Source organism: Cherax quadricarinatus, chromosome 82 (assembly GCF_038502225.1).
Source record: "Cherax quadricarinatus isolate ZL_2023a chromosome 82, ASM3850222v1, whole genome shotgun sequence".
Taxonomy (NCBI): Eukaryota; Metazoa; Arthropoda; class Malacostraca; order Decapoda; family Parastacidae; genus Cherax; species Cherax quadricarinatus.
In genome coordinates, this window is record NC_091373.1 from 12,699,275 (window position 1) to 12,711,953 (window position 12,679).

The 12,679-nt window shown below is 48.6% G+C and overlaps 1 protein-coding gene across 2 annotated transcripts in view; it reads left to right on the forward strand.

Annotated features, from left to right (window-relative positions):
- Positions 1–247: 247 nt before the first annotated feature.
- LOC128702835 (tuberin-like) overlaps positions 248–12,679 on the forward strand; it is a 61,398-nt gene continuing 48,966 nt past the window's right edge. The window contains exon 1 of one of the 2 annotated variants that reach the window (XM_053797259.2): positions 248–358. The gene's annotated coding sequence lies outside the window, so the exon portion shown is untranslated. Of the gene's footprint in view, positions 359–558; positions 791–12,679 lie in introns of those variants that run through there. The other variant, XM_053797260.2, reaches the window with a different exon arrangement.

A 12,679-nucleotide genomic window follows, 5' to 3' on the forward strand; every position in this document is an offset into this window, starting at 1 on the left:
GTCTATTAGGTTTGTATTTTTTTAAATCCGTTTCCTACATTTCCGGTAAAGCCGGAATCTACTTCCACTTATAGTATATTTATTTAATCTTGTGTAAGTTTATTGATAATGAAATGGTGTTTAGTCGTCAGAGCTTCCAAGTGAGTTTCAAGTTTAAAGAACCTGGAAAGAACATTGAACGGTGAAGTACAGAATCATAGTGCCTTTCTATGAACATAAAAAAATGAAACATCGAAACTGCTTCACTCACAGTTTGAGTGAAACAGAGAACTCAGGGGCTTGTTAATAGACCTGGGAGCTTGGTCAAGGCAGCACCCATACATTCGTACAGCTAATATCTCTTGTTGAACACCAAATAGTAAGTTTTATTTTTTTTTTTTTATCGAAATGTTGCAGCTACATTTATGAAGGAAGCGTATATATATATAGTATTTATCTTGTAATTCTGGCTGATAACACCAAAATGTTCTGATGAGGACTTGGCTAACAACCGTTTGATGGAATTGACATGGGCTGTGTGCGCTCTGGCAGTGAAAACTGCTACCAAACCTTATTGTCTCGAGTATTCTGCAAGGGGAGGAACGTCTTAGTGGCTCCAGTATTAAAGCGTGTAAATACTGTGAGATTGGAATAAGTAAAAAAAATGTGATAACGTAGTCTCGTGTATGGTGCGACTAACGCTGTGATATTAGTCATCGTGAATTTGAGCCAACTTGCAAACTTCAGCTCTGAGGTGGATTGTGAATTGGTTGATTGATTTCGAGATAAAGTACTACGCGTCAACAAGGAGGTAAATAGTAAGGCTTGTGAATGTCAAAGAAATGTACGTATGTCCTGTTAAAATCTCCTGTATAAAGTCTAGGAGGTTTTTCTCGGAAATTACCGAGACGTGTGGAATAGTGTGGCACACGGAGGTCAGTGGTTAGAATGAGGGTACACTGATTTTGATGGCTCATATTTGTTGTCCATGCCATGAAATGAAAACTCGGTACACATAACTTAGATCGTAACACAGAAAAAAGTGTTACGTGCGTTACGCAGAACCAGAGACGAAAAAACAGTAATGCATAAGCTTACGGAAGCCAGTACAAATCATTTCTATAATTCACACTCTTGGAGATTTTATTTGAAACATGCATGTATCTTGGATGTACTATGTTAAAACCATAAAACAAGACATAATGCCGTACAGTGACATATACCGGCCCTTCCCACGTCTCTAATCATTTTACAAACACTTACAGAATAACTTAACATGATCCCCCCTCCCACTCGCTACACCCAAACACCACGTGTGTGTCGACACATCAGAGACATCATATATTCCCCAATATATCTAAAACGCCAGTCTCACACAACAAGGAATACAAGCACATACACTCCCTTCCCCTGTCTGTGCGCGTGTGTGTCTGTGCGCGTGTGTGTCTGTGCGCGTGTGTGTCTGTGCGCGTGTGTGTCTGTGCGCGTGTGTGTCTGTGCGCGTGTGTGTCTGTGCGCGTGTGTGTCTGTGCGCGTGTGTGTCTGTGCGCGTGTGTGTCTGTGCGCGTGTGTGTCTGTGCGCGTGTGTGTCTGTGCGCGTGTGTGTCTGTGCGCGTGTGTGTCTGTGCGCGTGTGTGTCTGTGCGCGTGTTTGTCTGTGCGCGTGTGTGTCTGTGCGCGTGTGTGTCTGTGCGCGTGTGTGTCTGTGCGCGTGTGTGTCTGTGCGCGTGTGTGTCTGTGCGCGTGTGTGTCTGTGCGCGTGTGTGTCTGTGCGCGTGTGTGTCTGTGCGCGTGTGTGTGTGTGCGCGTGTGTGTCTGTGCGCGTGTGTGTCTGTGCGCGTGTGTGTGTGTGCGCGTGTGTGTGTGTGCGCGTGTGTGTCTGTCTGTACTCACCTAGTTGTACTCGCCTAGTTGAGGTTGCAGGGGTCGAGTCCAAGCTCCTGGCCCCGCCTCTTCACTGGTCACTACTAGGTCACTCTTCCTGAACCATGAGCTTTATCGTACCTCTGCTTAAAGCTATGTATGGATCCTGCCTCCACTACATCGCTCCCCAAACTATTCCACTTCCTGACTACTCTGTGGCTGAAGAAATACTTCCTAACATCCCTGTGATTCATCTGTGTCTTCAGCTTCCAACTGTGTCCCCTTGTTACTGTGTCCAATCTCTGGAACATCCTGTCTTTGTCCACCTTGTCAATTCCTCTCAGTATTTTGTATGTCGTTATAATGTCCCCCCTATCTCTCCTGTCCTCCAGTGTCGTCAGGTTGATTTCCCTTAACCTCTCCTCGTAGGACATACCTCTTAGCTCTGGGAATAGTCTTGTTGCAAACCTTTGCACTTTCTCTAGTTTCTTCACGTGCTTGGCTAGGTGTGGGTTCCAAACTGGTGCCGCATACTCCAATATGGGCCTAACGTACACGGTGTACAGGGTCCTGAATGATTCCTTATTAAGATGTCGGAATGCTGTTCTGAGGTTTGCTAGGTGCCCATATGCTGCAGCAGTTATTTGGTTGATGTGCGCTTCAGGAGATGTGCCTGGTGTTATACTCGCCCCAAGATCTTTTTCCTTGAGTGAGGTTTGTAGTCTCTGACCCCCTAGACTGTACTCCGTCTGCGGCCTTCTTTGCCCTTCCCCAATCTTCATGACTTTGCACTTGGTGGGATTGAACTCCAGGAGCCAATTGCTGGACCAGGTCTGCAGCCTGTCCAGATCCCTTTGTAGTTCTGCCTGGTCTTCGATCGAGTGAATTCTTCTCATCAACTTCACGTCATCTGCAAACAGGGACCTCAGAGTCTATTCCTTCCGTCATGTCGTTCACAAATACCAGAAACAGCACTGGTCCTAGGACTGACCCCTGCGGGACCCCGCTGGTCACAGGTGCCCACTCTGACACCTCGCCACGTACCATGACTCGCTGCTGTCTTCCTGACAAGTATTCCCTGATCCATTGTAGTGCCTTCCCTGTTATCCCTGCTTGGTCCTCCAGTTTTTGCACCAATCTCTTGTGTGGAACTGTGTCAAACGCCTTCTTGCAGTCCAAGAAAATGCAATCCACCCACCCCTCTCTCTGTTGTCTTACTGCTGTCACCATGTCATAGAACTCCAGTAGGTTTGTGACACAGGATTTCCCGTCCCTGAAACCATGTTGGCTGCTGTTGATGAGATCGTTCCTTTCTAGGTGTTCCACCACTCTACTCCTGATAATCTTCTCCATGATTTTGCATACTATACATGTCAGTGACACTGGTCTGTAGTTTAATGCTTCATGTCTGTCTCCTTTTTTAAAGATTGGGACTACATTTGCTGTCTTCCATGCCTCAGGCAATCTCCCTGTTTCGATAGATGTATTGAATATTGTTGTTAGGGGTACACATAGCGCCTCTGCTCCCTCTCTCAATACCCATGGGGAGATGTTATCTGGCCCCATTGCCTTTGAGGTATCTAGCTCACTCAGAAGCCTCTTCACTTCTTCCTCGGTTGTGTGCACTGTGTCCAGCACTTGGTGGTGTGCCCCACCTCTGTCTTTCTGGAGTCCCTTCTGTCTCCTCTGTGAACACTTCTTTGAATCTCTTGTTGAGTTCTTCACATACTTCACGGTCATTTCTTGTTGTCTGCCTGCCTGTGTGTGTCTGCCTGCCTGTGTGTGTCTGCCTGCCTGTGTGTGTCTGCCTGCCTGTGTGTGTCTGCCTGCCTGTGTGTGTCTGCCTGCCTGTGTGTGTCTGCCTGCCTGTGTGTGTCTGCCTGCCTGTGTGTGTCTGCCTGCCTGTGTGTGTCTGCCTGCCTGTGTGTGTCTGCCTGCCTGTGTGTGTCTGCCTGCCTGTGTGTGTCTGCCTGCCTGCCTGTGTGTGTCTGCCTGCCTGCCTGTGTGTGTCTGCCTGCCTGCCTGTGTGTGTCTGCCTGCCTGCCTGTGTGTGTCTGCCTGCCTGCCTGTGTGTGTCTGCCTGCCTGCCTGTGTGTGTCTGCCTGCCTGCCTGTGTGTGTCTGCCTGCCTGCCTGTGTGTGTCTGCCTGCCTGCCTGTGTGTGTCTGCCTGCCTGCCTGTGTGTGTCTGCCTGCCTGCCTGTGTGTGTCTGCCTGCCTGCCTGTGTGTGTCTGCCTGCCTGCCTGTGTGTGTCTGCCTGCCTGCCTGTGTGTGTCTGCCTGCCTGCCTGTGTGTGTCTGCCTGCCTGCCTGTGTGTGTCTGCCTGCCTGCCTGTGTGTCTGCCTGCCTGCCTGTGTGTCTGCCTGCCTGCCTGTGTGTCTGCCTGCCTGCCTGTGTGTCTGCCTGCCTGCCTGTGTGTCTGCCTGCGGGTGTGTGTCTGCCTGCCTGTGTGTGTCGGCCTGCCTGTGTGTGTCTGCCTGCCTGTGTGTGTCTGCCTGCCTGTGTGTGTCTGCCTGCCTGTGTGTGTCTGCCTGCCTGTGTGTGTCTGCCTGCCTGTGTGTGTCTGCGCCTGCCTGTGTGTGTCTGCGCCTGCCTGTGTGTGTCTGAGCCTGCCTGTACTCACCGAGATGTGGTTGCAGGGGTCGAGTCACAGCTCCTGGCCCCGCCTCTTCGCTGATTGCTACTAGGTCCTCTCTCTCCCTGCCCCATGAGCTCTATCATACCTCGCCTTAAAACTATGTATGGTTCCTGCCTCCACCACATCACTTTCTAGGCTATTCCATGGCCTGACTACTCTATGACTGAAGAAATACTTCCTAACATCCCTTTGATTCATCTGAGTCTTCAACTTCCAATTGTGACCTCTTGTGTCTGTGTCCCATCTCTGGAACATCCCGTCTTTGTCCACCTCGTCTATTCCGCGCAGTATTTTATATGTCGTTATCATGTCTCCCCTGACCCTCCTGGCCTCCAGTGTCGTCAGGCCGATTTCCCTCAACCTTTCTTCATAGGACAATCCCCGTAGCTCTGGGACTAGTCTTGTTGCAAACCTTTGCACTTTCTCTAATTTCTTGACGTGCTTGACTGTGTGTGTCTGCGCCTGCCTGTGTGTGTCTGCGCCTGCCTGTGTGTGTCTGCGCCTGCCTGTGTGTGTCTGCGCCTGCCTGTGTGTGTCTGCGCCTGCCTGTGTGTGTCTGCCTGCCTGTGTGTGTCTGCCTGCCTGTGTGTGTCTGCCTGCCTGTGTGTGTCTGCCTGCCTGTGTGTGTCTGCCTGCCTGTGTGTGTCTGCCTGTCTGCCTGCCTGTGTCTGTCTGCCTGTGTCTGTCTGCCTGTGTCTGTCTGCCTGTGTCTGTCTGCCTGTCTGCCTGCCTGTGTCTGTCTGCCTGTCTGCCTGCCTGTGTCTGTCTGCCTGTCTGCCTGCCTGTGTCTGTCTGCCTGTCTGCCTGCCTGCCTGCCTGTGTCTGTCTGCCTGCCTGTGTCTGTCAGACACACACAGGCAGACAGTCTGTCTGTCTGTGTCTGTCTGTGTGTCTGCCTGTGTGTCTGTGTCTGCCTGTGTGTGTCTGTGCCTGCCTGTGTCTGCCTGCCTGTGTCTGCCTGCCTGTGTCTGCCTGCCTGTGTCTGCCTGCCTGTGTCTGCCTGCCTGTGTCTGCCTGCCTGTGTCTGCCTGCCTGTGTCTGCCTGCCTGTGTCTCCTGTGTCTGCCTGCCTGTGTCTGCCTGCCTGTGTCTGCCTGCCTGTGTCTGCCTGCCTGTGTCTGCCTGCCTGTGTCTGCCTGCCTGTGTCTGCCTGCCTGTGTCTGCGTCTGCCTGCCTGCCTGTGTCTGCCTGTTTGCCTGTCTGTCTGTGTCTGCCTGTCTGTCTGGGTCTGCCTTTCTATTTCTCTCTTCCCCCTCCATACAAGACTTTATGAATAATGTCACGAATGCAAACAAACCATACCACGGGCGGGGACAGAACCCGCGATCAGTCTCAAAACGAGACGGTCTTGAGTTTTGACTCTGTTCGCGGGTTCTATCCCCGCCCGTGGTATGGTTTCTTTATGAATAATGATAGAACATAAGATGCAAACACCTCGAATATTCAAACCTACGTTTCCATGCTTTACATACAAGATAGATACATATGACAAATCACAAAACCTGACAAAATGTCAATGGTGGCCTATACCAGCTCTTTTATTCCTGTCGACACAATGTACATAAAACTGCATACGTTTCAACCTCCAGCCTAGCACAGCCTAAACATCTCAATCATTTGCCCAACATGGGGGAATACCAAATCTTCACCATATATAATACTTAAGTTTGTCGCAACATAAGTATGCTCTCTTCCACCCTTCCCCCTCCCGGCTATGCCCACCTTTCAGGTCATCCCCCCGCCGTTTTATATGCCAAAACACCAAGAGATGTTGGACTTTTCCATTATATTATAAACAAAACTCTATGCTCCAATTAAAGCATTCATGATTTTAAATTGCAATGGAAATCTAACCTAACGTTTTTGCTGTCCCATGAAGCATTCGCTGTCATCTAATATTATACATGGCTACATAAGGCAGTTTTCATATCTGACACACCCTATGATTTCATAAGGCACTCGTGTCTCTGCTACCTATGGAGACTTGGGCATTAATTTACAAGATTAATTAGCACCATCCAACCTACATTTATCCTTCGGTACACCGTATGTTGCCACCCACCTTATGGTGGACCAAACTTTGCACGAGTAAAACTCAACCTGCTCACCACTGACCGACATACGTTCTTCCCTAACCATGTAACATGCACTTGAACACACTCAACACGAAGAACGGATGAACTCTCCTTTAGTGCGCACAGGCACAGGAGTTCTAATAAAAGGGTGAAACCCCACACAAACCGCACCTCCTATTCCATATCACTTCTGTTAAACTTCAACCACTTAGCCCATTTTACACCACCATTCTCTCACACACCTTCCACTTCCCCTCTCGCTAACACGCACCAACCTCCACCCACCTCCCCTCTTTCGTTTGGCAAGTCCGTTTTTTCTTCCCCTCCCTGCGACTAAACCCTTTCTACTACTGAACCCACTCGCCCCCCCTCTCGCAACTCCCCAACAGTGATGGACTTGTAATCCTCGGTGAAAGCTTCATCCCATCTCCTCCCATACACCTCCCGATTCCTACTCATCGTGCTACAAAACGTCGTCGCTAAAACCAGTTTTCTCACCTCCCAATTATTCTTCCCTCGCATTCCCCACAATATATACACGAAATCAACCATTATATATGCAATTCCCCTTGCCACGTTCTCGCCCCCCCCCCCCCCCAATATCAAGGCTAAGCGCTCGCAGCACTGACACTCCTGTTCCTCCTAACCGCTTTCGCCATCCATTCCCTCAAACTGCCTAAATATTCGCAAAAATATACCACATGGTATGCCATCTCCAGTCCCCCACATAACCCACACCAACCCTCCTCTACAATCCGTCTATTTCTTAGGACCGATCCTGATGGGAAAATCCCATGCAAAAACTTTAACATGACCTCCCTCACCCTGGGCCATAGCCTTAGTTTACTGAAGCGACTCCATATTGTTTCCCATGCATACGTCGGGAACAGCCCCTCTACCGGGGCCACCTCATTAACTACCAACGTTCTATATAAATCTCTTGCCTTCAATTTCTCCGGCTCTCACTCCCACATTAGTGCCCTCTATTCTCTCACTCCCCCCCCCATTCCCCACCCCCATACATCCTTTCAATATGTCATGCAACCTCTGCATGTGTGTCCCTGTCTGCCCCCTCAGCCTCTTCCACTCCTACCTGATAAAACATATTTCACCCGCCTCCGCAGGACGAACAACCCTAAACTTCCCCTCCTTACCGGCAAGGTCACCACCTCCCTCCTCATCCATTCACATCCTGAGCCCCATAAGAGCCTAAAAACACATCTAAAGATACGAGTAATATCGGTTCCCAACAACGGGAAAACTGTTGCCACATACCATACCTTGCTGTAAAGCAACACATTAATAACAATCGCCCTTTGCAATACCCTCAAGTGATAAGGCCTCAGCACCCCCAAATGCCTTTCCACTCATCCCACCATTCTTGAATTCGCCTCCCTCGCCCCCCTTATTGTCCCCTTATACAAAATGCCACATAACTGCCGTTCCTGCCTCCTCACCACCTCGCAATCCCATGAAACACTCTCCACGCTCCCAGCCCCATGATCTTTGTTTTCTCCGCATTTACCCTCATACCTGTAGCCCCTCCAAACATATGAACCATCTCCCCCAGCTCACTCAGTCGTGTTCCCTCAATGTCGTATCATCCACGTACCTTACCACATCATGCCTGATCAAGCCTTCCTTTGGTCGTCCCCCCACACACCCTTTCCCCTACCAACCTATAGAATGGATCTTGCACACATGCAAATAACTGCAACAGTGGGCACCCCTGCCTCAAGCCCTGATTAATGTTCACCACACCCCCCACACGCCCACTGATCTGAATTCTCGCCTTTGCCCCCCTTATACAACATTTCGACCCACCCCACAATCTCCTCCCCGAAACCTTGTTTATGAAGGATCTATTTCAAACCCTCCCGCTCCACCTGATCGTAAGCTCCCTGCCAATCTAATGCCAACATACCCTCCCCCTTCCTGCATCTCCTCCAAACCCTCAACAAACCCCTTAAGGATCCCATGCCCCTGCACCATCGACCTTCCCGGCAACCCAAATTGACCTTCTGATACCCTTCCCACAACACATTTTAACCTGTTCCCTAAAACCTTTGCAAACAGTTTATAGTCGGCACACATGAGAGAAATCGCCCTATAATCCCTCGGTGTACTCTGCGCCTTTCCCTTAGGCACAAGCACCACTACTGCCGTACTTTGCATCGCCCCCAACTTTCCATCCTCTTTCATCCTATTGAACAACATCACTAAAAAAACCCCTCAACAGATCCCAATTTTGCATGTAAAATTCAGTTAGTAATCCATCAATACCTGGTGCTTTGCCCCTGCTCATGTCTACAAGCCCCCTCCATATTTCCCCCTCTTCAATGGCACCACCCAGCACTTCCCTATCCTTCCTTCCCCAAAGCTGCTGCTACTAGTACTAGTACTACTAGTACTAGTACTACTAGTACTACTACTACTCCTCCAACCATAGAGATCCTCCCTACCCTCTGCTCCTCCAATAATGCCCGTGTCACTCGTCTGCAAACATACTCATTCCCTCCGTCGTTTTCAACACCTGCCCCACCCTGAAACCCCCTCACCCCCGAGTGCACTTCCAAACCCAATATCGTGGTTGCTTTCCTCTGCTGTTGTCCCTGCAACACGCATGCCGATGGCTTGTCCCCCCCCCAAACTACTTCCTCCACACCTGCCTGCACCCTCACCGCAAGAAACTGCTCCTCCTGCACCTCCCTTAACCAACACTTCAGTTCTTCTATTTCCTGTCTGGAAAGCTCCCCCCATAACACCTCGCTCATGATAACACCCCAACCTGCTTTCCAAGTAGTTGGTTAGCCCATACTTTAATTGATTTACACGTTTCCTCTCGCCCACATAAAACCAACGAATCCTCTCCTTAGCCACACTATCCCACCAACAAACCACATTATCCACTCCCTTTGCCTCCTCACTAAGCTCCATCCACAGTGAGGCAAACCCCTCCCCCCTCCTCGTCCTCAAGGATGCACATGTTTAACTTCCAATAGCTCCCAAACAGTTTTGCCAGCGAATCCCAAGCCACCCCCACCACCACTGCTCTATGATCTGAATAAATCGCCTCAATGGTGTGAAAAAAATCCACAGATACCCCTTGTCATATATATCCTGTCCAACCTAGCTGCATAATCCCCCCTTACATAAGCATGTTCCACTTCACCTGTCCCACCCCAAAATGCCTCCCTCACTCCTATATCTCTACATAATTATCTTAATACATTCGTGAAATGCCCCACCCCCCTGTGGCATGACGTCATTTCTCCTTATTACACAGTTCCAATCTTCCCCTATCAATGCTACTGCAGGTAGTGTTCTCAAGAAGTACACAAGATCCTCCCTTATGAATGCCAATTTTACCCTCGCATCGCCCTCTACCGGTGCATATACCCCAATAAAAGACCTGCAGTCATTCATCCACCATCCATCCACCCTCATGATTCTCCCCTCACCTCCCCCTCATACCTTTGCAAAACAAAAGAACTTGCTTCACGAATTAAAACGCCTACTCCCCCTTTTAAATGCACCGATGGCATCACAAAAGCCTGATATCCATTCACTTCCATCACTTTTCCAGCTTTCAAATTATGCTCTCGTACAAAAACCACATCCATCCTGTAACGATACAGCATTCCTCACAACCATTCAGTCTTACCACTAGCACCTAAACCATTCACATTGTCATACACCTTAGGCCTGCTTACATTTCCACCCACGCCTCCCCCCCTCATTTTTTGACCGTTCGAAAGTCCCTGACACACTGTCCTTGTCACTTCCACCCCTCCCCCCTCCTCCACCTCTAACCCCTTACTGGCATTTCTTTCTCCCCTTACCTCTGCACACCCTGTCAGCCCCCAGACTTTTTCCCGAGTCTTTGTGCTGGTGTTAGGACATCATCCTAATCGGACGTAACTGCTGCCCTTTTCCGTGACACTACCTCCTCCTCCATACTTGTCTCCTGACCCTCCTCATTGTGCACCACCACTTCTACCACCCGTTTCCCCTTCTCACTGTTTGGAAAATCAAACACACTATGCCGTCCTCCAGGCCTGTGCTCCTCTACCCCATACCCTGTCACATGGTCTCCAATCTTTTCGTCTGGTAAGGCTTTCCCCGATTTAGGGAACATTTCCTTCAAAACCTTCTCAAGCACTACATTAATTTCCACATCACTTGCTTCCTTCTCTGCCTCTTGCTCCATGACCGCTCCAGACGTACCCGACCACTCCACATCTTCAGTTTCCACCACACACTGCCGTTCCTCCAATTCCTCATCTCGCAACCAACCATGCCTACGTCCATCCTGACGGTACTGATCATTCGCCACAGACCCCTGCCGCAAACCGTCACTTTTTGACATCCCCTGCTCCTTTCTCCGCCTCCCACTTTCTGCCGCCGTGTGATCATAACCATCACACAGCCTACAAGTCCTGCGTTGTCCAGCGTACGTAACTAGGATTTGCGTTCTGAATTCCTCTAAGAACACGCATGATGGTATCGGTTGCCTAAGTCATCTTTAGGCTAAAAGTGCTTTCCGGATAACCCTCGTACGCCCCTGCCGTCCACTTGCCATGTTGTGCAACGTGTATGGTGCCAAACTTGCTGAAAACACTTTGGAGGTCAACTTCATTTGCCTCAAAAAGGCACATTACATAACATACGTAAATTGACGCGACACGTCAATCATCCTCGCCTGGATCTCTTCATTAACCTCAATGCAGATATCTTGATAACGATCGAGTAGGTCCTCGTACATCTGTGAAGACAGCAGTTTCACAAACGTCCTGTAATTACTGTTTAAGGTAACACTGTAAAGATCCTGATCCTCAATCCCATACGTCTCCCTAGCTAGTACTAGTGCAGGTCAGAGAGATGCAGTGTGTCCACCCTCACCAGCAGCTAAACGAGGAATGGCTCTTGATCTAGGGAATTGAATCTGTGCCCCAGTTACACGAATTAAGCCTGAATGCCTTCCATCATCCCCACAGGTGCTGTATAATCCTATGGTTTTAGCGCTTCCCCATGATTATAGTAATTTGTCATGGACATTGTATGTTGTGCATATACTATGAGAAACTTAGCCTTATAAAACTTAAGCTAAAATAAACTAACATAACAAACTTGCTCCACCAGCGGTAGTTACAAGGAAGCACAGCTCCTGTTGCATTGGCATGAGTGAAGGTATTAAGAATGGATGGATACTGGATGGGTGTGTAGGGCATTATGTGCCCCCGCGGAAGATATCAAGATAATTTTTTTCTTAGAGGATCTGGTACACATTAGATCTGACACTTCGTGTGGCATGGGACTAGAAATGCGAGATGAAGAAAGATTTTTCTCCTTGAGGGATGGCGTGCATTTCTCGTATGTTAAGAGGGTTGTTTAACGATATTTGAATGGCATGATTAGGAGAGATTTCTTCAAATAAGCTAACTTATTTTAGGGGCCGTTACGGGAAGTGTTGGTATAAAATTTATTAAAGGAGGGCGGTATATACGGTGGATGCAGTGTATGCTGATTTATCGGTAGTGGTTTTTGCAAACTGGGGCTAACTGGCGGCGAGATAAAAAAAAAAATCCTCTTGGGCAGGAAAGAGAGAGATGGTCTTCTTAATTGACAAAAGGACAGTTACACAGGATTGAGGAAGAGTAGATTGGAAAGAGTTTGCGAAGCCAGGGATAAAGAAAATATGTATGGGAGACCAGGAAATGCAATTAGGAAATGGGAGGACTAATTTTTGTGTAACGCCGAACAAACTATAACCCCATCCCCCCGGCACCCTATCTTGTAAAAATTTTGATAGTGAAACTAAAACCAAATTAAAACCCAAGTATACTGAATTAGTAATGAAGAACCAAAATACTCTAGTAACAAGGAACATATTCAGAAGTGCACAAAAAATATTAAAATTGGCTAAAGTTAACAACACAAGACATTCCAAGAAAAAAAAGCATTTGAGTGGAAGTAAGTTTTGTATTTCACCCGAGAACCATTTGCAGTAGCAAGATCCAGATTACCGAGTGAACAGAAGCTTACTTTGAACATAAGTTTGACTACTCATTTATTGCTCTTGATTCATGTTCTCCTTAATTTATTAACGTAATTTTTAAGAACTAAT